Here is a 21,889-nt window from a genome sequence, read left to right on the forward strand (position 1 = left end):
GCTCTGTGTAAGTGCGGAATAGTCAGGTTTGGTTTGGTTTTTTTTTTCCTGTCTCTATAGTTATGTTTATTTTTTGAAATTCTGATGAAAGCAACTTGAACACAAATCCTGTTTTCCAGACCCAGACACCTGGGATGTCAGTAAGGAGGAATCGTTAGGTAGAGGTTTCTGCTATGGGTCAAAGTTAAACTTCTGCTGCAAACCCCACGGCATTTTGGGGGGATCAGGTCATGCTGAGAGCCTGCTAGTGTACAGTGTCTTCAAAAAAGAGAAACAGAAGAATTAGAAACAAGAGGAGCCCTTGCAATGAAACAAAGAAGGTGGACAAAAAGAAAAATCTAGTCTACTGATCCAAATAATGCAGGCAGGCTAGCACGTACTGGAATTTGGGACTAAAACCAAAGAGAGCTGACATGAGGACACACTGCAGGGAGGGACAAGCGCAGCGATGAATGGTGCCATTGTGTGACTATTTTAATTAATTTTTGTAATGAAGCCAAAGCTCTAATTTACCACATCCCAAAAGTAAATAGAAAAGGTTGTGACCTTAATTTTGGAGGTGGGGAAGGAAAACCTAATTGCAAAGTTGTCATCTGTCACTCATTATTGCAATTGGATAGATACACTTGGTGCATTACTATGAATAGTCCAGATTCAACAGTCAAAATACTGGGTAATGACAGTTTCATTCTCTCTTCCCTTCATCTTCTTTCCAAGTCTTCAATTAGTAACATTTTGTACTAGTTCTATCACGTGGATTGCAATAGTCCTGACTCTACCAGACCCTGCACTCTGTACTCCCTACTCCAGATTTAACTTATGGGGTCATTTCCATGGGCCAAGGGAAAGATGCGCGGACAGATCTGAGATTAGAGTGAACTCCTCATGTCTTATCAAATGCTCCACTCCTGTACATGCCCACATATAAAGAGCACAATACTGTGCACTTGCTAAATGACGTGTGTTCTACTCTGGATCTTTTTGTTCTTTACCCTGTAATGCCAGTTTGAAGAGGAAATCTTCCAGCATCAGAACATGAGGGATTTAAGCAGAAATGTTCATAATAAAAAATGCTGATCTAGAAAGTTCTGCTATGGCAGAAACAAAGGAGTGATCTGTGTGAGGCTGACTAATTCGGACAAAGCACGCTGGTATTAAACAAGGTGGATATTATTAGATTAACACCTGTAATGTGGTAGTTGTCACCCAAAATAAAAATAGCAGATACTTTCTGCCCCCAAATCCCTATGTTAATCGTCACTTTCCTTTCTCAGCATATGCAGAAGCAGCTGCCTTTATTCTAGAAACATAAAAGTTTCTCCTGGCCCTGTCATTTTCTCATTATTCCCACTCAAAATCCTGAATTACACGGCACTTCATCTGTAGTATGTCTTTAAAGATTCAGTATCAAGGCACATTATTTAGCTGGTTGGCATCACTGTTTAACAGTTTATGTGCTGAGCACAAAATTTGATGTATTCTTCTCCCAGGAATCAAGATTATGAGGAAAATTCACCTGATGCTTTCAACAACTGAGAATAACCTCATAAATGACTTTCTAAACTTCTGTCAGTACAGGGAAATAACAGATCTTCCATCTTCTGCATCTGTTGAATGAGGAGTAGACTGTCTTCTTTTTGAAGGCCATGTTTTAACAAAACAAGAGTTAGTACGAGTCCTGGCGGCTTGTGCTACCCGACAGGATGATCTAACTGTGTCTTTTGACTTTGAAGGCTGTGGCTGCATCAATCAACCTCTAAAGAAGACACAGGGTTTAGCACAAATCTTGAGAGACAGCTGCCAGTCTTACTGATGCTCAGGGATGATACAGAGGGAAAGCGCTGATCCTTTCATGCTCTTGTCCCAGTGGGTTGAGGCAGAGCAGCAGGAGGGAGAAAGTTCCCATGATATACGATCTATGCATGCCCAGTGGGCGTTGTGTTGGTGTCCAAAACTGTATCTCTTCTGAGGACACTAATGCTGTTGGCAGAAGTAATATCTTTCATTAGGCCAACTAGGATATTTGGAAAAAGTAGACAAGTGTTTGAAGGCACAAGCCTTTCCCAAAACCTGCGTGAAACGCAGCAAACTTCAAAGGTGAGTAGAGACCTTAAAACCAGAAAAGTTATTTCTCAGTAACATTTGATGCTGCTCTCATGTGTGAGAAAGGAAAGCGTCGTTTTTTTAGAGGAGAGCTTCCACATTGGTTTTGGTTTCAGGGTTAAAACTATGCTCCCTGGATATCTGGGTGTTGGTTGACACCCATGTCTTTTAGCCTTTTGTCTCTGAATCCCGTGGCAACGCTGATTTCCCAGGGGAGGGTGAGCGGGGCTGATGGGCCTTAGTTCCAGCTGACAGAGGCTGTGGCGCAGGGTCCCCTCCCACGATGCTGCTTGAAAGGGGGAGCAGATTTTCCGCCCTTCAGTTGCAAAAAGAGCGCTTGGCTCTACTGTCAAGGCCGCCCTTCGGCTCTGTAGGTCCCAGTCATCTGCAAAGAATCACTGCACGCTGACCTAGATACTCCGTCAGCTCAGCTGCGGCGCTGGCTCCATGAGGAGGCTGCCATTTCCCTGCTCTCTGCTCTGCCCTACATCCTGCCTCGCAGATAAAACAATAAGAGGGACAACTTAATGTTAATCAGAATAGCATTTTCCTCTGATGATTTTTCTGGAAAACAGTGTTTCCTAGGGTATTTTGTTGCCTTAATCTTTCCCAACTGCTCCCCTTCCCTGCCCTTTCATTACGTTGCTTTATCTCAGAAATCCTGCCACCTTTCAAACATACGCTGTCCCCAAGAGAAGTGAAACATGCCACCTCCATCCCCTCCTTTCCTTGCATCTCCACTGCGTGCTCCACAGTGTGTCAACACAGACTGCGGAGAGCAGTTTGCTAGATAAAAAGGGGGGTCCAGAGTACGGGTGAGCCTGGACCTCTGACAGCAGCCGTCTGAGATGCCCACATTGCACTCTGTTGATGTACTATTAATGGAGCACTCAGTCCAACTTAAGAAGTACAGGTGATAATATGAAGATGTCCTTGCAGCCTCTGATTTGTACTGGGAAATTAAAAAAAAAACAACAACCCAACTTAATTGCCTGTAAAATTTCACTAGTGTCAAATTAGATTGGCAAATCTAATTTTTCCTCTAAAACACTTAAAAACTGTAAAGGTACCTCTGGGTAATGGCAATGTCCATCCTAGAGTCTTGCTGTAGAGGGCTACAGGGACACCACCAGCAGAGCATCCCAGAAGGCAAACAAAACGTTCTCCTTCTTTTTTGCTTCATGTGGCAGCTTTAGGCCTGGAGAAGACACAACGCCCTGCAGCGTGATGAAGCACGGTACTGCACTGTCTTGCTTCCCTTGGTAGTTCCAGGACAAATGCTGCCTGGATCTGGAGACCCCTTGGTTGAACCTGGTGCGCTGTAGACCTCTTCAAGTCAAATCCCTGGTCTCCTTTCTGCTTTGAACCACATGGAGCCACAGACTGGGTTCTCCGCTCCTCCAGGCCACATTTATGTGGCATGAAGTGAATAATTCAGACTAAAACGCTCAAACACCGTCCCTTGGCTTCCTGTCTTCATTGCATGGGCACTGCAGCCTCAGAGGGACCGGCCACCCCTGCGCCAGGGCTGTGGTGGCATCTATCTGGCAGGATGGAGGATGTGCCTTCGGTTTGGCATTCAGTGTGACAGGGTGAACAGTCCCACTGGTCATTCAGCCATGCGTGACAGGAGGAGAGGTCATTAACGACTGTTTTCTTGCAGGTTGTTCACATAAGTGGGAAGAAAATATTGCAAGGCAGAGCAATAAACATCGTAATCCACTCAGCGGGATTTGCAGGGCAAGGTGAATCATGCAGAAGTGAGGGGAAACTGTGCGACTTTATTCCAAGATATATAAAAATACAATATTGGAACCTGATAATTTCTTACCATTGGAAAGAAATCCAGTACAGACCAGCACCTTGAGATAAGTGAAGGATTCCTTGCATTCAAGTGACATATTTTCCTAAAGAAGTGTGAAGCAAAAAGGAGGTGAGGCCTGACAGCCCTGCCCTGTACTCTTTGGCTGATCCTTTTCTTCTTGAGATTCTCATAATTGCTCTTGTTGATGAAGTGACTGTGACAAGGGCTGGGTCTGGGGAGATGTTAGCCCCATTTTCACCTCATGCCACTTCTTCTTCCTCCCTCACTAACCTCTGATCAAAAGGGATCTTTCTTTCACATCCATGGTTTTGCCAGGGCAAGACCTCAACCCCACGGTGAAGTGTGGGTGATGAAGCTGGGTGGGAAGAGGGAGTGACAGGTAAGCCGGGTGGCAGCAGGACTGGGTTTTGAGAAGAGCTTCCCAAGGAACAAGTGTGTGAGACGGGTTCCTACTTTCTGAAGACTTCAGAGCACTTCTGTTGCTAAGGACAGGGCCTGGACTTCATCAGAAGAAGACCAGCAGCCTTGAAGACCAGTTCCCAGCCGACTTTTGCTAAGATAGTCAGGTGACAGAGGACACAATGTCCTGAAAGTTTGGTGCCCCACAACTCTGGGGAAAGGCTTCATGCCCCCGTCCTGCACAGCTGCATTAGCTGAACAGAATCAAACTGAGCTGGAACCTGCCCTGGGACAAACCAGCTGGACCTTTTGTTTCTGTCTTTCCCACAAAGGGCTCCTGAAGCTGAGAACTGACTTGCTGTCCCTACCTCTCAGAGCACAACGCAAAGCCAAGATCTTCCCCAGACTGCAAAGGTGGACAGTGTGATGTGATCAGAGACACAAGGCTGCAGGCTATATGATATTTTAAGCAGGCATATATTATGTGACAGTATAGACCATATCTGGGAGGGTTTTTTTTAAGGAAGAATCTGTTATTAGAAGCTTTTGTATTCAAATTATTGTATTAGAGTATCTCACTGAAAAACGCAGACGTTTTATTTTTGTATACAAAATACACTGCAGAGCACTGCAGTGGTACCAGCGGATTAAAAATAAGGTAATAAGAGAAGCCAGTGAGCTGGTTTTTCTGTCACCTGCCAAGAGTTCAACATTCAGTCGAATTCAGCAACTTTGCTCTTAAAGGTACTGAGCTTTCCAAGTAATAAAGTAAATGCAAAGATGGCAAGCAGTGCGTTTAAAATATTTATCAGAGCTAGTGCAATAAATATATTCCATTCTCCCTTTTCTATTTCTGAATTTACTTAAATGCAGCTAGAAGAAGTAATTTTACAAGGAACATAATATTATTCCCTTGCATTAACCATGCATTGATTGCCAATGCAATCTGGGACAGCGGTACCAAAGAACAAAGAGGAAATATGCTTCCAGATTTTGGTATTTCTCTCCCACTGTGATCACTCGTTGGACTTGCTTTCCCCCTCCATCCCATCCCTCTGTCGCAGGCAAGAAGCTGAGTGTGCCAGGGCTGTGTGAGAGCTGCTCCCCCTGCTCCTGTGCAGACCATGCACGGAGGGCACAGCACATGCATGGCTGCTGCAGCGGCAGTTGTTTGAAAACACGGTGTCAGCTCGTCTCTCTGATATCCCAATAAAACAGAGCTTTTGGGGCATTAATTTTTCAAGATGTGGGTGGTTATTTATACCATCCCAGTCTATGTAATGGCGGAGCCTTGTTCTGCCAGGTGGCTATTTAATTTCTTCAGGATTCAGTGCACTTTCCACTGATGCTAGTGGCAAGTCTCCCATTTATGTTGCTGGAAGAAAGGATTGGCTATTGTGATAACAGCATATCGTATGTGAAATCTGATAATGAGGATTTTGTAGATATGGCATTGCATTGATTTAATTGATTGAATGTCTTTTGCATGCCTTGATCTTGAGCAAGACCCTCTCAGCTAAACTTAATCCTTGAAACTAAAGCAGAATTTAGTCAGATTATTCTTTTTTATGACGGCCAAAATAGAGAAGGAAAAAAAGAAAGGAAAGAGGGATGTTTTTTTATGCTGAGGGCTCCCACATTTCACCAGTGATAGGAAAATTTCTGTCTTGAGAGACACTGAGGCTTTTATGAGCAGGTGGGAGCTGGGAGGCAGGAGCAGGTGTCTCTCACATTGGCGAGCTCTGCCAAAGCCCGGATCCACCTCTGCGCCGAAAGCTCGGCAGGCGTTCCTGCCGTCCACAAATTGCTGCCAGCTGTCGAAGAGGAATGGCTCAGCAGAGACTCTCCCGGGCTGTGTTCTGGCCAAAACTCAATCGGATTACAAAGCAATTGCTCCGGTCTGTCCCAGAAGCAGGAAACCACCATCAGCTCGCTGGTGCGGCCTGGTCTCAGGACAGTGCTGCTCCTCGCCTGCTGCGATGTGTTTGCAGAAGCTCCCTGGGAGCACTGGCTGTCCTTGCAGGTCTTATGAATGCAGCTCTCCCTTCTTTCCCAAGCTGTGGGAATGATGGCTTCCTGAAAACAAAAACAAAACTAAAGGAGGAAGAGAGGACTCAAAGGTGCACTGCTGCAAGCAGATTTTCTACAAGCAGTGGTTTCTTGGCAAAATATCTTCTGAAATTCCAGGTGCAACATTCCCCCAGAGCACTACCACTCGTGTATAACTGAAATAGCAAATATCTTTCACCCAAACAAGAAAATTGCTTTTATTTCACACAGTTTGGCTCTGGACAGCCTGTCTGTAGATTGTCATTGAAGTCAAATCAAAGACACCTGACCAGTTCTGTAGTCAGCAAGACTATGCAATGATAGTTTGTAATCAAAAGTATTTTGGAAAAGGGACAGAAGTCTCCCATTTTGGGGACTAAGTCAGGCTCTGATTATTTGTGATTAAAGGCAAGACATTAATGAGAAACAGACTGTCACGCATGCACCTGCCTGTCACATTTCTTCCCTCTCCCTCTTTATCACTGACCGCCTACGACATGATGAAAGACTTGGGGATGGATCTTAGTAGGATGCCTCAGCTGAAGTCCCTCTTAAGCCCATTTGTAAGCTTGGCCTTCAGCAGGACTCACTTGGAAGAAGAACTAAAACATTTCCAGGACCGTGCAAAACAATTCCTGCTTGGTGCTGACCTTTCCACCACAATTGTATGGAGCCTGGTACCGTCCTGTGAAATTCTCCACTCTTTTGTGATAAATCACATCCTTCTCACAAATAAATACCCCTAATCATCCTGAGAATGGGATTAACAGTTTCACATGTCACTGGGCACCATGACCAGATCTTTGTAGTTTCAATGGGAAACTGCTGGAAATCAAATGTTTCTGCAGAGGTTGTTTATTTGAGGGGCAACTGGAATACTCCAGTGATCCAGATTTAGTTATTTTTGGTGTCCCTTTCCATAGGGAGTTGGCAACCTATTTAAATCCAGGGGACCATGACTAGCTATTCAAGTCTTGCTCTGCTGGATTTGTGCTGTGTGTATTTTGGAAACAACGTCTGCTCTGAGCAGCAGACAGAGCGATGCCACAGCCACACCACTGAAAAGCTCTTGTGATTTTGATTTTTTTCTCTTCCATTTTCAGTGAAGGCTGTCCTCTGTTCTCCTCCTTTCTATATTTTATTGCCAATGTGGAATGCTTTAAAAATGCCATTAAGGAATGTGTTACCCAGTAGGATCTACACTACATTTCATTCTCTATGCTCTTTCCAACAGCAGCCAAGCCCTGAATCTACAATATAATTCCGATGATTGAAAAAGCACAAGCATTTTCTGTTTGGGAAGTGTAACTCTGGGGCTATTGAAAACAGGCTTCTAATGCAGTGTGCAGAGCCCACAATTTCTTAAGTACACAGTGATTTTTATATGTTTGGCCTGATTTTTCTAAGGTGTTTATTGTCTGAGGATCTCAAGCTAAAGGTCTTTAACTTCTCAGCAGAGGAGACCAGACATGGAGATTCAAAAGTTAGATCCCAAGAATGAGCTTCCCTAATTAGTGGAGTCCAATGACTTTACCTTGTTCCTCATCCCCACTTTCTTTTCCCATTCCTGGGAGAAGTCAGTCTGATTCCTTCACTTGTACTCTATCTTTCAAAAGCACTTCTGGAGCCAACACTTTGCCATCCTCACAGGGTCCTGCAGCAAGGGGCGACTCAGCCATGAGAAGTGGTTTCCAGACACAAACCTGCCCCTCACAGCGACTGTGAGTGGGGAATAATCACTATGTGTGCAACCACATTGGCCTCTGCTACTGATAGGGGGTGTCAGTGCTCTGGGAAGGCCCTGGCAGAAGATGGGATTGTAGTTTTTTACACACTGTGTACTTTTGTGCACTAAGATGATGTGGGGTTTCCCTCTGCATGGCTTTGTCACCCCCAAGCCCTGCCTCAGGCTGTATCCTTTGGGACAAGCCGGCAGTGGGGCTGGGAACAGACTGGCTGGGCAGGACCGGGATGCTCGGGGACGTTCCCACTTCTGCTGTGGGCTCACCACGTGAGGCTACAAGGACAGGTAACTTCTCTGTTCTCTGTATTTAAAGACTGAAAAAGTAACTCTGACCCACCAAGATTAAAATAACTTCAGAATTTGGGAAGTGTCTTACTAACTGATCATTGCCAGAAAAGGAAGAGAAAAAATAAGCTGCAAAAAACCTCTTTCACTTGCCTTGTTCTGTTTGTAAAAATGACATTTGATTAAAACATCTCTTGAGCATGTAGAACTCAGCAGTTCCACTGCCATCTAATTCCCATAACCTCTACCTGCAAGCCTGGGCCCTTGTATCTCACTTGGCACAAGCAAAGAACCTGGCCATCCCACCGAGAGGCAGAATCCTGGTGCAATGCACAGGGAACCCTATGAAGTAACTGCTGTTAAGAGCAAATTTCATTAGAAATATTGGTCAAAGATGGAGTAGGTAGACAATAAACCAAGGGCTAGCACAGAGCGTGTCCTGCAGAAGTCACTAAAGCTACTTTGGTGTCTTCAGGAGTCATACTGAGTGTGAAGTCTGGGCCATTTTGTGGACTTCAATCTACTCTTGTGAGTAGTTCTGGAGGAGGATGGTTTTAGAGTCCCTTCCAGACAGTTTCTGGCCAGAGATGTGTAAGCATCTGAGATACTACAGATAATTAGAATTATTTTTGTTGGCACAGTTTGTTAAGAAATGTCTTTAGTGATACAGTTGCACAGTTATTTGTTCACAGAATCACAGAACAGTTTGGGTTGGAAGGGGCCTTCAAAAGTCATCCAGTCCAACCCTCCTGCAATGAGCAGGGACATCTTCAACCAGATCAGGTTGCTCAGAGCCCCATCCAGCCTGGCCTTGAATGTCACCAGGGATGGGGCATCCACCACCTCTCTGGGCAACCTGGGCCAGTGTTTCACCACCCCCACTGTGAAAAATTTCTTCCTCATGTCTAACCTGAATCTCCTTTCTTTTAAATTAAAACCATTACCCTTGCTCTACTGTAACAGGCCCTGCTAAAAAGTCTGTCCCTATCTTTCTTATAGGCCCCAAGCTCTGCAAATTATAATGTGAAAATAAGCATTACTCTGCAAATAGAGAAAGGCTGGTTGGTCTTTACTACATTCCCAATGAATAGCACCGAAGTTTGTCCTTAAGAAGCTACAAAAATTTTGTCCAATAGGGCTAAGAGGGTCTAAAGCCTAAAGACTGGCCTCCACTCCTGGAAGAAGCACTGGTGGGATGCTGTATGCTCTAGCACTTGGCTGTGTTCCTTCCACATGCTGTCTTGCTCCAAGCAGATGGTGTCCTCAGTTCAGTACCTGGAGTCTGTACAGTTGACAAAGTAAGTAAAGCATTTCCAAGTTGCTGGGGAGGGAAGAGATCCTAATTCAGCAGTCCTGCTTCACCTCAGCACCACCCTGTGATCTCTCAGAGCCTGCCGATGGCAGACAAAAGGAGGGTAGACAACCAGAACTGCGTCCTGCTTTGTTTCCAGCTGGTGTTGTGGGTTTTACTATGGACTTGCTGATTTCCATCACAGCTACTCAGTTTTCCTGTGCTGCTGCTGCTTGGCCACACTGGCACTGGATTGCAAAGAGAACGACTGGTGGTGTAACATTCTCTGCTGCGAGAAACACAGGTCTTTCCACTCGCATAAAGGAATTCTTACAACACAAGTCTATTTGCTTGTGCTTTTCCTCTCTGTACAAAACCTATAACTATTTTTATCCAGCTAGACACAGACCTTTTATAGTTATCTCTGCTTATTTTCAAAAACCTTAATATTTGGCATGTATAATATTGGTTCCATTGATTTTGTGTTGCTTTTCTTCCATTTTCCCTAGTGCCTCACCCTCGTGGATCCCAGCCCATGGTCAAACAGGCACAGGCCAGATTCAGCCCTCTCTGCCCCTCTCTGATTTAACCCAGCCCCTTCCCCCAAACCAAAATTAATAAAACCTCCTCACAATAGTCAGTCGCAGTGCTGGTGGCTTATTTCCAGTTCTTAAACTTACAAACCTATTTATAGCTAGAAAGGCTTGAAAAAGGATCATTAAGGGAATCCATCTGATTCTAGGATTTTCCTTATGCAATTACGCAGTGTAAATAACAATGTTTGACACCTGCTTTCCTCTCCCATAGAAATCTCAAAGCAGTTCACAGCTATGAATTCACTAAGCCACTCTCAGCCTGAGTGCAGCAGAGAGAGGAGCCGTCCGTGAGGGTCTCAGACTGACACCATGTTCACATCTACTAATGTTATTTTTCTTTTAAACTCACTGACTCGCTCTCACTCTGGCTGTGACCCCACTCCCGCACCTCCTCACTTCAGAGGCTGAAGCATGAGTGAATTAGACCTGCACAGATTCGAATTATATCAAAAATATTGCACTACAGTGCTCAGAGGTGACATTCAATGGAGACCCCGAGCTCCTCTCTTTATTCTGAAGCCATTAAGCATTATCATTCATCTATAAAATATAGCACAGTTACACACTGATGCAGAGAGATTGTTTTTTCCTTATTTCTTCATTTCCCTTCACTATTGATGTAATGTGAACATCAGGGCGTGAGGCTCAGGAGGTCCATCCTAGGCTTGCTCTACAGTGGCAACCTGAACTAATTTTTTCTGCAAATTATATTTTGTTATTTACCTTTGATTCTGTTGAGAAGCTGCAAAGCTGCATTTAGTGTTCAGAAACCAGTGCTAAGTTGGAAATGCAATGTTTTACTCATGGAAATGTGCTTCAAAGCCAGAATTTCTCTTCTAGATCATGTCTCCACCCAGAGAAATCAGAACTCAGTTGAAAATAATAAACTCCAAGCAGAAATCAAACTGAGAAGGCAGCCACATGAGCTTACCATGGTTTTTTTAATCCCCAAATTCATGTTTTTCTGCTTTTCTGTTACCCTTCACTCTAAGTTGCACTTTGCTGCTGGTCACAAAAGCTCGACTGTGATATGCACCTGTTTGTAATTTCTTTTCGTACAGTCAGGCCAGTGTTACAAGGACCATCATGTTGATTTAACCAAGCAAAGCCATCCACCTGCACCTGATACAGCCCAACGATCGGTGAAAGCATAGCAAGGCCAGATATTTCAAACACTAGATACCTCCTTTTGTAACCATTTTTCACAATATATGTTCTTTAAACTTCAAGCCCGCTTTCTCCCCAAAAGTGTCTTTTGGTGGAAGCGTTGATTTGCTCTGAAAAGTTTCTTCTCGAATCATCCTTTTCATTGAATCTTTACTGTGGGCCTCGACAAAGGTCTCAAAGTTAGTTTTGTTTTCCCTGAGCAATCGTTGACCTGTAGATCAGAGGCCTCATTCTGAAGAGTGCTGGCCATGCTTGGGCAGCGCTGTGAGCTCAGGACTCCTGTATTACATAGATGTGCTCCTCTTGGACCTGGATAAAGCCTAAAAGACACACCTCAGTGAGATTTCCCCTAGAAAATAAAGCAAAAATTAGCTTTATTTATGTAGCACATTTTAATCCAGGTCAGAATATTAGGCCTCAGCCCTGAGAACTCAAGTGCATCTTGTTGTCTTAAGGTACCTTCTGGGTGAAGGAGTATAACATAGTAACAAAATGAGGATGCAGGGATTTTAGCTAGTAAGTGGGGTTAAGGGGAAGGGAAAGAGGAGCTAGAATCACAGTTATTTGTAGGGCACCATGAGGGATGACTTGGGGGTGAGACCAGAAATGTCTCTGTAGACATCAAGTGCACAACTAAGCCTTGTCAGGTTCCACAAAGGTTTTCTACTCATGTGCAGAGCTTGATCTGGTTGGTCTTCTCGCGGCTCATGTAATAAGGTGGATTAAAAACCTTTTTATCCTTCTACTCCTTCAGACTACTTGTGTAAGGTGCAGCCACTTTGAAATGACGATGGACTTGACAGAAACTCACTGAGATTCTTTAAATTAACAGATTCTTCCTCATTGTGTTCACCGGGAGGTGTTTAAGTGTCTTTGTCCACAGCATGTGCAAACTTCCTACTATTAGTATTCCCTGATCCAGGCTAACTCTGGAACCTTTGTTTAAGAGAGTGCTGCTACCCTGGACCATAATAATTCCCAAGACCACTCCAACACCTTCACAGTGTTGATTTTCCACCAGCCTGGTCCCTGGTATTGTTCAAGCCAAACAATTGCTGACTCACTTTGTGGTTTAGCATAATCTTATTTCCAAACATGAAGGACTTTTTGCCATGCTCAGTTGGTGCTAATTTCTGTGAATTCCCTAATCGTCCCCCAGTTTTCAGTGCATGTGTACCCTTGGCAGGTCTGCAGTGACACTAAGTGCATGTCTTCACTACAATCAAAAAGTGGCTGCAGTTTTGTAGAGATGTAACAGAAATATCCAGTTTAAAGTAATCATAAATCATAATTAAGCACTTACTTATTCACAGCAAGACAAACCAACCCCTGATGAATCCCAGTCTGCACAGCCAGCTGATATTTCTGCAAAGTAGACACATCCAAATCCCCCAGGCCTTCCAAGGTTTGAAGAGCCTGGAGGATCAGGTCCTAAATAACTCACTAAAGGTCATGAGGAAAGTCTGAACAGGATGTGGAAACAGCTCTCCCAAGTCACAAGCTGGCACAGCAGCCCCTGGAGCACATTTTTCTCAGCCTTTATGTCCTTTAAATTTTCTTCCCTCTGTAAAAACATGTACGACCAATCTTAGTTCATATAGTACAGGGTCATAGCTGCAAAAGTAGTCACAGAGCAAGTCTTAAGGGAAAAGAAAGAGAATGGAAATGGAAATTAAATGGTCCAAAGGCCTTAATTTTATGTGTGCTATAGTGTCATAGAATCACAGAATGTCCTGGGTTGGAAGACACCCACAAGGATCATCAAGTCCAACTCCTGTCCCTGCACAGGACAACCCCACAGTTCACACCATGTGTCTGAGGGTGTTGTCCAGTCTCTTCTTGAACACTGTCAAGCTTGGGGCTGTGACGCCTCCCTGGGGAGCCTGTTCCAGTGCTCCAGCACCCTCTGGGTGAAGAACCTTTTCCTAATGTCCAATCTAAACCTCCCCTGGCACATCTTCCTGCCATTTCCTTGGGTTCTGTCATTGGTATTGATATACTACAACTCAGAGGTGAGTAAAACAACTTCCATGACAATGATATACCTGAGAAGGCTGAAAAAAAATTAATCCTGGAAAACAGAAAGGAAGAATACAACACAGACGAGTAGAATTAAATGGGGATGTGTCTGCTGTCCATGGCAAGCTCAAGTAGGACCCTGCTAAAGAGGGCTGAGAGGGAAAAGGAAGGTCCCAGCACCACGCGGGGGACAGGAGGACTTGCAGAGGTCTCCTGCTCGTGAGAGGGCGGTACACTGACAACATAGGAAAGGCGATGGAAAAGAGCAAGGAAAGCCAGATACACACCGTGTTGTCTGTGGAGAGCTGCTGCAAAGGAAAGTCCACCCAATCTTTGCTAGCTTTAGCTCCATGTGAGGATGAGAAGCAGCTCACTCAGCTCTTCCAAACACAAGAGCCATCTGCACAGACTGGGTGGCTCTCCAGCATCCATGGGGACAAACATACTCCATGGCAAAGCAGGTCTCATCTGCTTATGATGAGGTCAGGATGTGGTTGTTCAATCTGACTGCATTAACACTGGGGAAAAATTGGGGTAAAACAATAACCCTCTTAATGACACAGGGTTCTCCAATCTCTCCACTTACTAAACCAGCAATATTTTAAACCAACCTTTTTATTTTTTACCATGGCTGGATCCTGGGGTCTTATTCTATCTGTCACATCCAGTCTGCTGAGAGATGCAGGTTCTGTGTCTTAGTCTGTGGTATGATTTTCTGCTTGTCCTTTTGAATGACTTTGCCCAAAGGACTGACAATAAAAAAATGTGAAAGCTGATGTCAAAATAATTTCTTTGAGCCTTTCTTTTTGTTTTTTTTTTTTTCCATTATTCTTGACATTTTCTTTTATTTGAGTCTTTTTTCTTCCCCTCTCCACTTATGTTCAGTATTAGAGCAAAGTTAAACACATAATACAGAGAATTCTGCTTTCAGATCTCCTGGCTAGCATTGACCCTCTCTCATGTGGATAAGTGGGAGGTCTGCACACCACATACAGTCTTTATATTCCTGCAATTTATGAAGACGCATAGTTTTCCATTCATGAGTGCACAGGAGCACGGTCAGTATGGAAGATCCTTTGACTCCTGCTATTGGGAGTTCTTCTGCTATTTAGCCAGAGCCAAAAGCTACAGAAGCATCCCAGAAGCAATCTCAACCACCAGCAAATTTAAAAAAAAAAAAAAGGAAATGCTCCATATTGTCATACAGATGATCCAAAATAGATCTCATTAGGTCCTTCCATCCTGCTGGCCAAGTGGGATGATGCTTCCAAGAGGAGCTAACCCAGTGCTTTGTGCTTGTTCTGGGTAGGAAGCTGGGACATGGAAGGGCTTTATTATAGGAACCGACTCTTCCTCTGCAATATTTAGAAGGATGTCAGGGCTGTCTGGAGTTTTCTTGTCATATGCTGTGTGAATAACTGAAAGGAAGAGGGCCCATGTTGCTGTTTACATGCTGTTGAGCATTAATCATCCCCAGTAACGTGGCCTGTAACGGGGTACCAGTGTTAATTCTCCCTCTCCGTGGCTCTCAGGGGCCCTTATCTCGTAGGGAGTGGAAGCCAAATGGCAGCTGAGCAAGGCTGGAAAGGATCAAGAGCAGATGACATTATTTCAGCGCTAATCCCTAAATAAGGCTGTTTTAGGAAGACAGCTCATCTCGTGGCGATACGATATTAACACATAACTGCTGGCACAGCTGGCAGGGTGGTTTCTCCCCCTCTCAGACCTCTTCATCTCTTTCTAAATTGTTTCATCCCAACTCCAGATTTTCTGTTTTAAAGCCCAGGATCTGTTCTGCTTCTAAACATATTTACAGGTATTTCATGTGTTTAGGAAAAACAGGGGCTGATTTTTGAATGAATGCCACCATTTTGACATGTGTGTTTGGGAGACAGCCTTTCCTTACCTGTATGTCAAGGGTGACATCTCAGGATCAGACATGGTTTGGCTGCCACCACGGCTTTGTCCCCAGCCATGGCCACTTCTCCCGAAGGCAGCGCAGGGTAAGCATTTGTGCTCTCTGTTTAGATAAAACATAAGCTGACACATTTTTACCCTGTAGTATTGACATTACAGCAACTCTTTAAACAACATATTAGATGGTGTACTGACATGGAGAACATGCTGGTCCAGCTCCCACATCAAAGACAATGAAAAAGGTGTAGAAATCACAGATGCACCACGTGGGGTTATTTCAATCCACCCATGTCTTTAATATCCACAGCTAAAAAACGGTTAAAATGAAAATTATTTTGCGCTCTGGGATCCCCGGCAAACCACAGTGCCACAAAGCTTGTAAAGATTAATTGAATGCTACAGTCAATTGGTCTTAGTGAGCTACTCAAGTCGCTGCAAAAATAGGATTTGCCTTGTGGCTGAAACAAGGGACTGGGAATCTCCTGGCATTTGTTACAGTCTCCACCACGGATTTGAAATGGTGGCTTAAGGCAAAGCTTTGTTTTTCTGCCTTGCTGTTCTCCTGCCTGAACTAAGCAGTATTTCTTCTCTTGCAGAAATGCTTGTGCTGGGGGATTAGCAAGGTGTACCGAGAGCCTGGCACAGCGTGGGAGCAGCTGGAAATTCCAGGGGCTGTTTGCTGCAAGGGCATGTGTTAAGTAATCGTGGGGCTTTTTGTTGCTTCCATCATGGCTGTTGCTGTCTGTCAGCAGCAACGGGAACACAGCAGCGAATGCATCATCACCGTCCTTTGGCATAACCCAGGGGGTGGACCACAGGTTGAGTAGTGTGGACTGATGAAGGTAGGGCACACAAATGGTTTTTACATGGAGATATACACGTTTTCCTGGCATGGGTGATGCACACAATGAAAACAGTTTGGAGAACTGCTGTGAGCAGACATGCTTTGCAAATAACGTTTGTTTTGTTTCAAAACAATCGGGGAGTGATTGATATGCACAAAGGTATTGGCAGTGCCACAGTGAGAAAATTATACAGGCAGTCACACATGACATGTTGACTGAGTTCACATACCAGGACACCTCTGAAGCTCAGATTTGCAAAGCAACTGAGCCTTCAGATCCCACAGATATTCAGTGGGTTTTGAGTGTCCAACTTCTTTCAGCATTTAAAGTAGCACCAACTTGATATGAATTTAATAGAAAAATGGACATTCATACACTTTCCTGAGTTAAGGCCAACGATTCCTGGCTTGGGCTACAGAGTTGAGGAGATGTTGTCGAAGAAAGTCGGAGGTCAGTGCTGGTAGTTGCTCTGTGGCGATGGCCAAAGGTCCTGCTCCAGTCTGGCTCCCACACTGGTGGGGCTGGCAGGGGTGGCCAGGAGTGGATTACACCAGAGCAAAGGATCAGGCTTGCTCCAGGGGAGAAGAAATCAGCCACCTGTAATTACCCACAGGCAATCAGGTAAGAAGGGAAACTTGTTTCCTGATTGCACAGCAAACCATTTACTTTTTGCAGATTTTGGGTTGATTAGCTTCTCAACATACAGAATTTCCTTCTTATTTGTTCCCAAATCCAACCCTGTAGCTCACAGACCATTCCTCCCAGCAGGTAATTCTGATTCATAGAGAGTGCTGTGAGGTCTGTTCAGGACACAAAGATGACTAACTCTGCGGCAAGTATCTCCAGCAAAGATCAAGCAATGAGATTCAATCAAAGGACCTAGAAGCAGGTTCTGACCTCCTTTACACCAGCTGAAGTCTCAAGTAACTCCAGTAGCTTCAAAGGATTTATCTCTCTTGGTTTAGGACAAGTAGTCCAAAATCTGAACTTACCTCCCCACTGTATGCAGCAGCAACTATTTTATATGGGCAAGGGTGGATCCCACCACAGCTGAGTTTGGAAAGATCTCAGTTTTTCACACGACTCTGGCAAACGAGGTCCAACCTGGCCCACTTTGAGTTGTGCCTTACCATAGGATCAAATTCTTGAGTGTTCAAAGTATGAGGTTCTCCCAGGTGGACCTCAATCCACCTTTCTCTCGCTATGGTGATTCATAAATAGGACCCGGTCCATCACTTGCTGGCACACAGGACTGGTAATTGGGATTATCAGATTGAATGGCTTAAATCCTGCCCTTCATTGCCTCTTAACCAAAATGGTGACTTGGATGAAGGAGGGAGAAGACAGAAAGACTTAATGAGTAAACTTAGGTGATTTCAGCCTATAAATTAGGGTTTACTACTGTTATTATATATATTTTGGACTGGACACAAACTCAGATCCCTCACTACTCAAGCTGTAAATGTCAGGAGCTGTCTTGGCACATTAGAGAGAGACAACACACAGGATGCTGCTGCCTTATTTTTTTCAGAACAAAACTGACCTTTTCTCTTTCCTCCAACATTGCCTGCAGGAAGATTTTGGCCGTCTCTGGGTTTTATATTGTCTGCAGAATGAGTCTCCTTTTCCACCTCAAGCTTTACATGGCAGGATGTGATTGTCAGACACTGCTCTCCTTGCTCCGTGCACACTCTCTGACAGTGCTGACGTGTTTATTATGATTAATAAGCATTATTATTCATAGCACAGTGGCAGCTAGAGAGTCTAATGATACATTAGGGCCCTGTTACCATAGGTCCAGTAGAAACTCATAGGAAGAAGGAGTAATTTAAACAGACAAAGAATGTTATTACTGTTGTACAGGTGAGACCCAGAGAGATCTGAGAATTCATCTGATACCTCACAGGAAGCTTTGCAGAATCAGAAGCTGAACTCACATCCCCCAAGCTCCAACCTCTAATTTTAGTGAGACGGAAACGCAGGAGGAAAACTACTGTCATACAACCAAGTGCATCACAGGATACACACTTATTCTCTCAGTCCCATGGACCTGAAGCACTTCAGGCTTTTTTGTTTCTGTTTCTGTGTTTCATTTCCCTGGTGATTATTTCTTCTTATCTTCTTTGACTTGCAGCTTGTGAGTCATCATTGTACAGAGAAAATTTTCTTCCAAAACAAACAGAACCCAGTTTCAAGCAGGAAATCAAACACTGCTTCTCTTTCTTTCTTTCACTCTTTCCTTTCTTTCCTTTCTTTCTTTCCTCTCCTTCCCTTTTTTGTATCAAAGCAGTACCAGATTGGGCCCTAGAAAAAGAAACCCAAGTTCCACTTGGACTAAGATTTGACTGCCTTTTATTGTACCTGATACCAGTTCACTTTCACAAGGGCAGGTGTGGAGCATTTTAACACCTCTTTACTGCTAGATTACCTTGTCTTGCTGGCAGTGGGGTTATTCTTGTCCTATACAGGACATTTGGCATGATCCCATATAAATATCTCAGTAAATTCCTTCTAGTTCACATGAAGCATGAAGTGATGTCTCCATAATCTCTCTTTCAACAACTCAACTAAGATTCAAACTCTTCTTGAAAATTTGTTCATGATAAATTTGCTGAGCACTGTGTCCTGCTTGGGCAGCATCTTAAGAGCTGCCCCTGTGTTCTGAGCTATGTCTGACCATGACTGTGCCATGGTCATGGAAGGCAATACAGAGGGATCTGGACTGGCCGGGTTGTCGGGCTGAGAGCAATTGTCTGAGGTTCAACAAGGCCAAGTGCCGGGTCCTGCACTTGGGTCAAAACAACCCCAGGCAGCGCTACAGGCCCAGGGAAGAGTGGCTGGAAAGTGCCTGGGGGAAAAGGACCTGGGGGTTTTGATTGACAGCAGCTGAACATGAGCCAGCTGTGTAACCAGGTGGCCAAAAAGACCAAGAGCATCCTGGCTTGTGTCAGGAATAGTGTGGCCAGCAAGACTAGAGAAGTGATCATCCCACTGTACTTGATGCTGGTGAGGCCCCACCTTGAATCCTGTGTTCAGTTTTGGGCCCCTCACTACAAGAAAGACATTGAGGTGCTGGAGAGAGTTCAGAGAAGGACAACAAAGCTGGTGAGGGGGCTGGAGCACAAGTCTGATGAGGAGCAGCTGAGGGAACTGGGGCTGTTCAGCCTGGAGAAAAGGAGGCTGAGGGGAGACCTTATTGCTGTCTACAACTACCTGAAAGGAGGTTGTAGCATGGAGGGGGTTGGTCTCTTCTCCCAAGTAGCAAGTGATAGCACAAGAGGAAATGGCCTCAAGTTGTGCCAGGAGAAGTTTAGATTGGATATTAGGAAAAATTTATTAATGGAAAGGGTTGTCAGGCATTGGAACAGGCTGCCCAGGGAAGTGGTGGAGTCACCATCCCTGCAGGTGTTTAAAAGGCATTTAGACAAGGTTCTTAGGGACATGGTTTAGTGCTAGAGTTACACTGTGTTTACACTTGATGATCCTGATGGTCTCTTCCAACCAAAACGATTCTATGATTCTGTGATCCTGTTTTTCTTAATTTACCCCTGCTTCAGCCTACATTTTCAGCCTCCTCAGTGCAGGTAGTTAGTTTTCAGCTGCCAGAGAACTCCTAGCTGTGAGTGCTCCTACACTATGGGCGCTACCAGAAATCACCTTGCTGTTGTATTTTCAGTGAGGAAGGAGGCCATGAAGGGTTGACTCTACATCAGCATTTTCTTTCCTCTTAGCTGTCCTGCTTTGTTTCATGGCATACTCACCCAAATGGGTGTGATCATAACCTTGCCAGTCTACACCATGCTGTGGATCCCATCCCAAATACACAAGGCTACAGCCTCTTTAAAACCTCTGGGAGATCTGTGGGCCAGATGGGGACATCCAGGCATTCAGCACATAGCATGGGACTGTTTCTGGTGTTATTCAATGTGTGGGATTTCCACTGATGGAAAGAAGTCATCTCCTCTTCCTCCAAAGAGGCAGCAGCTTCAGGGTACCCAGTACAAGTATCATCTCCCTTGGCTGCTCAGAGGAAGGAGGAACCTTTCTCTGGAGTAACAGCCTCTGTGGATTGTGAGTGCTGTGGAATAGTAAGATGTGGGTCTGTGATCACAGAGGCTTTCCTTCATCAGGGGAACAGGTTAACAGAGCCCATGAAGAGCATCTTCTGCTGCAATGGCAGAGAGGTGTGTGGAAGAGCAATGCCTCTGCTGGAGCTGGCTGGGGTACAGAGCCTTCCAACGCTGTTGTTCCAACATAACATCGCTTCCAGAAAGCTGAAACAACATGAACCTGACATACAGGTAAGGACTTGAGATACAACAACATGCATTTATTAATGTTCCCACACCAAAAATCCTATGGTACTAACTCCCTTTAGAAAGATGACCCTTCAGCGCTGCTGCTCCAGCTCACATATCACTGGCTGTGAACACCTTTTAGAGGCCATAAACACATAGATCCCAAGACACTGGCAAATAGACACTGGAAAATTTGGTCAAGGACATGGACTTGTGGGGCATTTTGCCTCCTGGTGTACTGCAAACCAGTACAGCAAAGTGCTTTCCTCATTATGATGTTAATTTTTTCAAGGGAGGTAAAATGAAGCAGACGTTTCCTCAGAGGAAAGAGAGCAGATGGCAAAATCTCAAGGCGTGCTGTGTTTTGAGTAGAAAGACAGCATCATGAATGACTGGATTTGAAGGCAAAGACCAGATATGATTTAGTCTGCCCTCTCCTATTCCCTTTATTTAAGGACAAGAGCTGACTGCCTTTCCACTGTATTTCAAAGGGCTGCTTCAAATGACATATTTCAATTCCAGGCATCTGCTCCTTCCAAAACACTGAATAGCCATGGTGCTTTATAACACTCTCTGCAGCTGTGGATTTCAGGGGCACTAAGCACACAACTCACAAGATTTCCAGGTGGATATTTGAGTGTGAAAACACTTGAAAATATGTGAGATCTTGAAGACAAGGGCCTTTTTTTTTCCTTTGGAGAAATGAGACTGTTAAACTCTTCTTGTTCAGTGCTGAGCATATCAAACATCCCCAGATTTAGCCATAGATGCCAAGTAGCAGCAGAGTGACATGGCTGTGAAGAAGCACGGTCACTAATACTGCTGAAAGCCTTTGAGCCTGTTCATCTCTCCCCTGAGGACCTGCTGCATGGAGAGGCTGACATTCTTCCCTCATCTCCCATCTCTCTTGAGCACAACAGAGTCACCTCCTCCTGACAGCAAGAGAGGTGGCTCTTTGTGGACCATCCATTGAGTACATACAAGGAAGTACATACAACTCTTGTGCCATTTCCCCTCCAGCAACCTTATGAACATAGGTCCTGATTACAGAATCACAGAATCAACTGGCTTGGAAAAGACCTCAGAGATCAAGTCCAACCCTTGGTCCAACTCCGGTCCATTGACTAGAGCATGGCACTAAGTGCCATGTCCAATGTGTCATGTCCAATCTCAGTTTAAAAACCTCCAGGGACAGCGAGTCCACCACCTCCCTGGGCAGTCATTCCAATGCCTGACCACTCTCTCTGTAAAGAATTTCTTTCTAATATCCAGCCTAAATTTCCCCTGGCAGAGTTTAAGCCCATGCCCCCTTGTCCTATTGCTAACTGCCTGGGAGAAGAGACCAATCCCC

At 44.6% G+C, this 21,889-nt stretch overlaps 1 long non-coding RNA gene across 1 annotated transcript; it reads right to left on the reverse strand.

Annotated features, from left to right (window-relative positions):
* Positions 1-5,929: 5,929 nt before the first annotated feature.
* On the reverse strand, positions 5,930-20,008 carry LOC135578698 (uncharacterized). Its single transcript, XR_010470788.1, has 2 exons — positions 15,385-20,008; positions 5,930-14,227 (listed from the first exon to the last, which is right to left on the reverse strand). It is a non-coding gene; the product is annotated as an uncharacterized LOC135578698 (long non-coding RNA).
* Between the last annotated feature and the right edge of the window lie 1,881 nt (positions 20,009-21,889).

The sequence above is a fragment of the Columba livia genome, chromosome 2, assembly GCF_036013475.1.
Source record: "Columba livia isolate bColLiv1 breed racing homer chromosome 2, bColLiv1.pat.W.v2, whole genome shotgun sequence".
NCBI classification, from domain to species: domain Eukaryota; kingdom Metazoa; phylum Chordata; class Aves; order Columbiformes; family Columbidae; genus Columba; species Columba livia.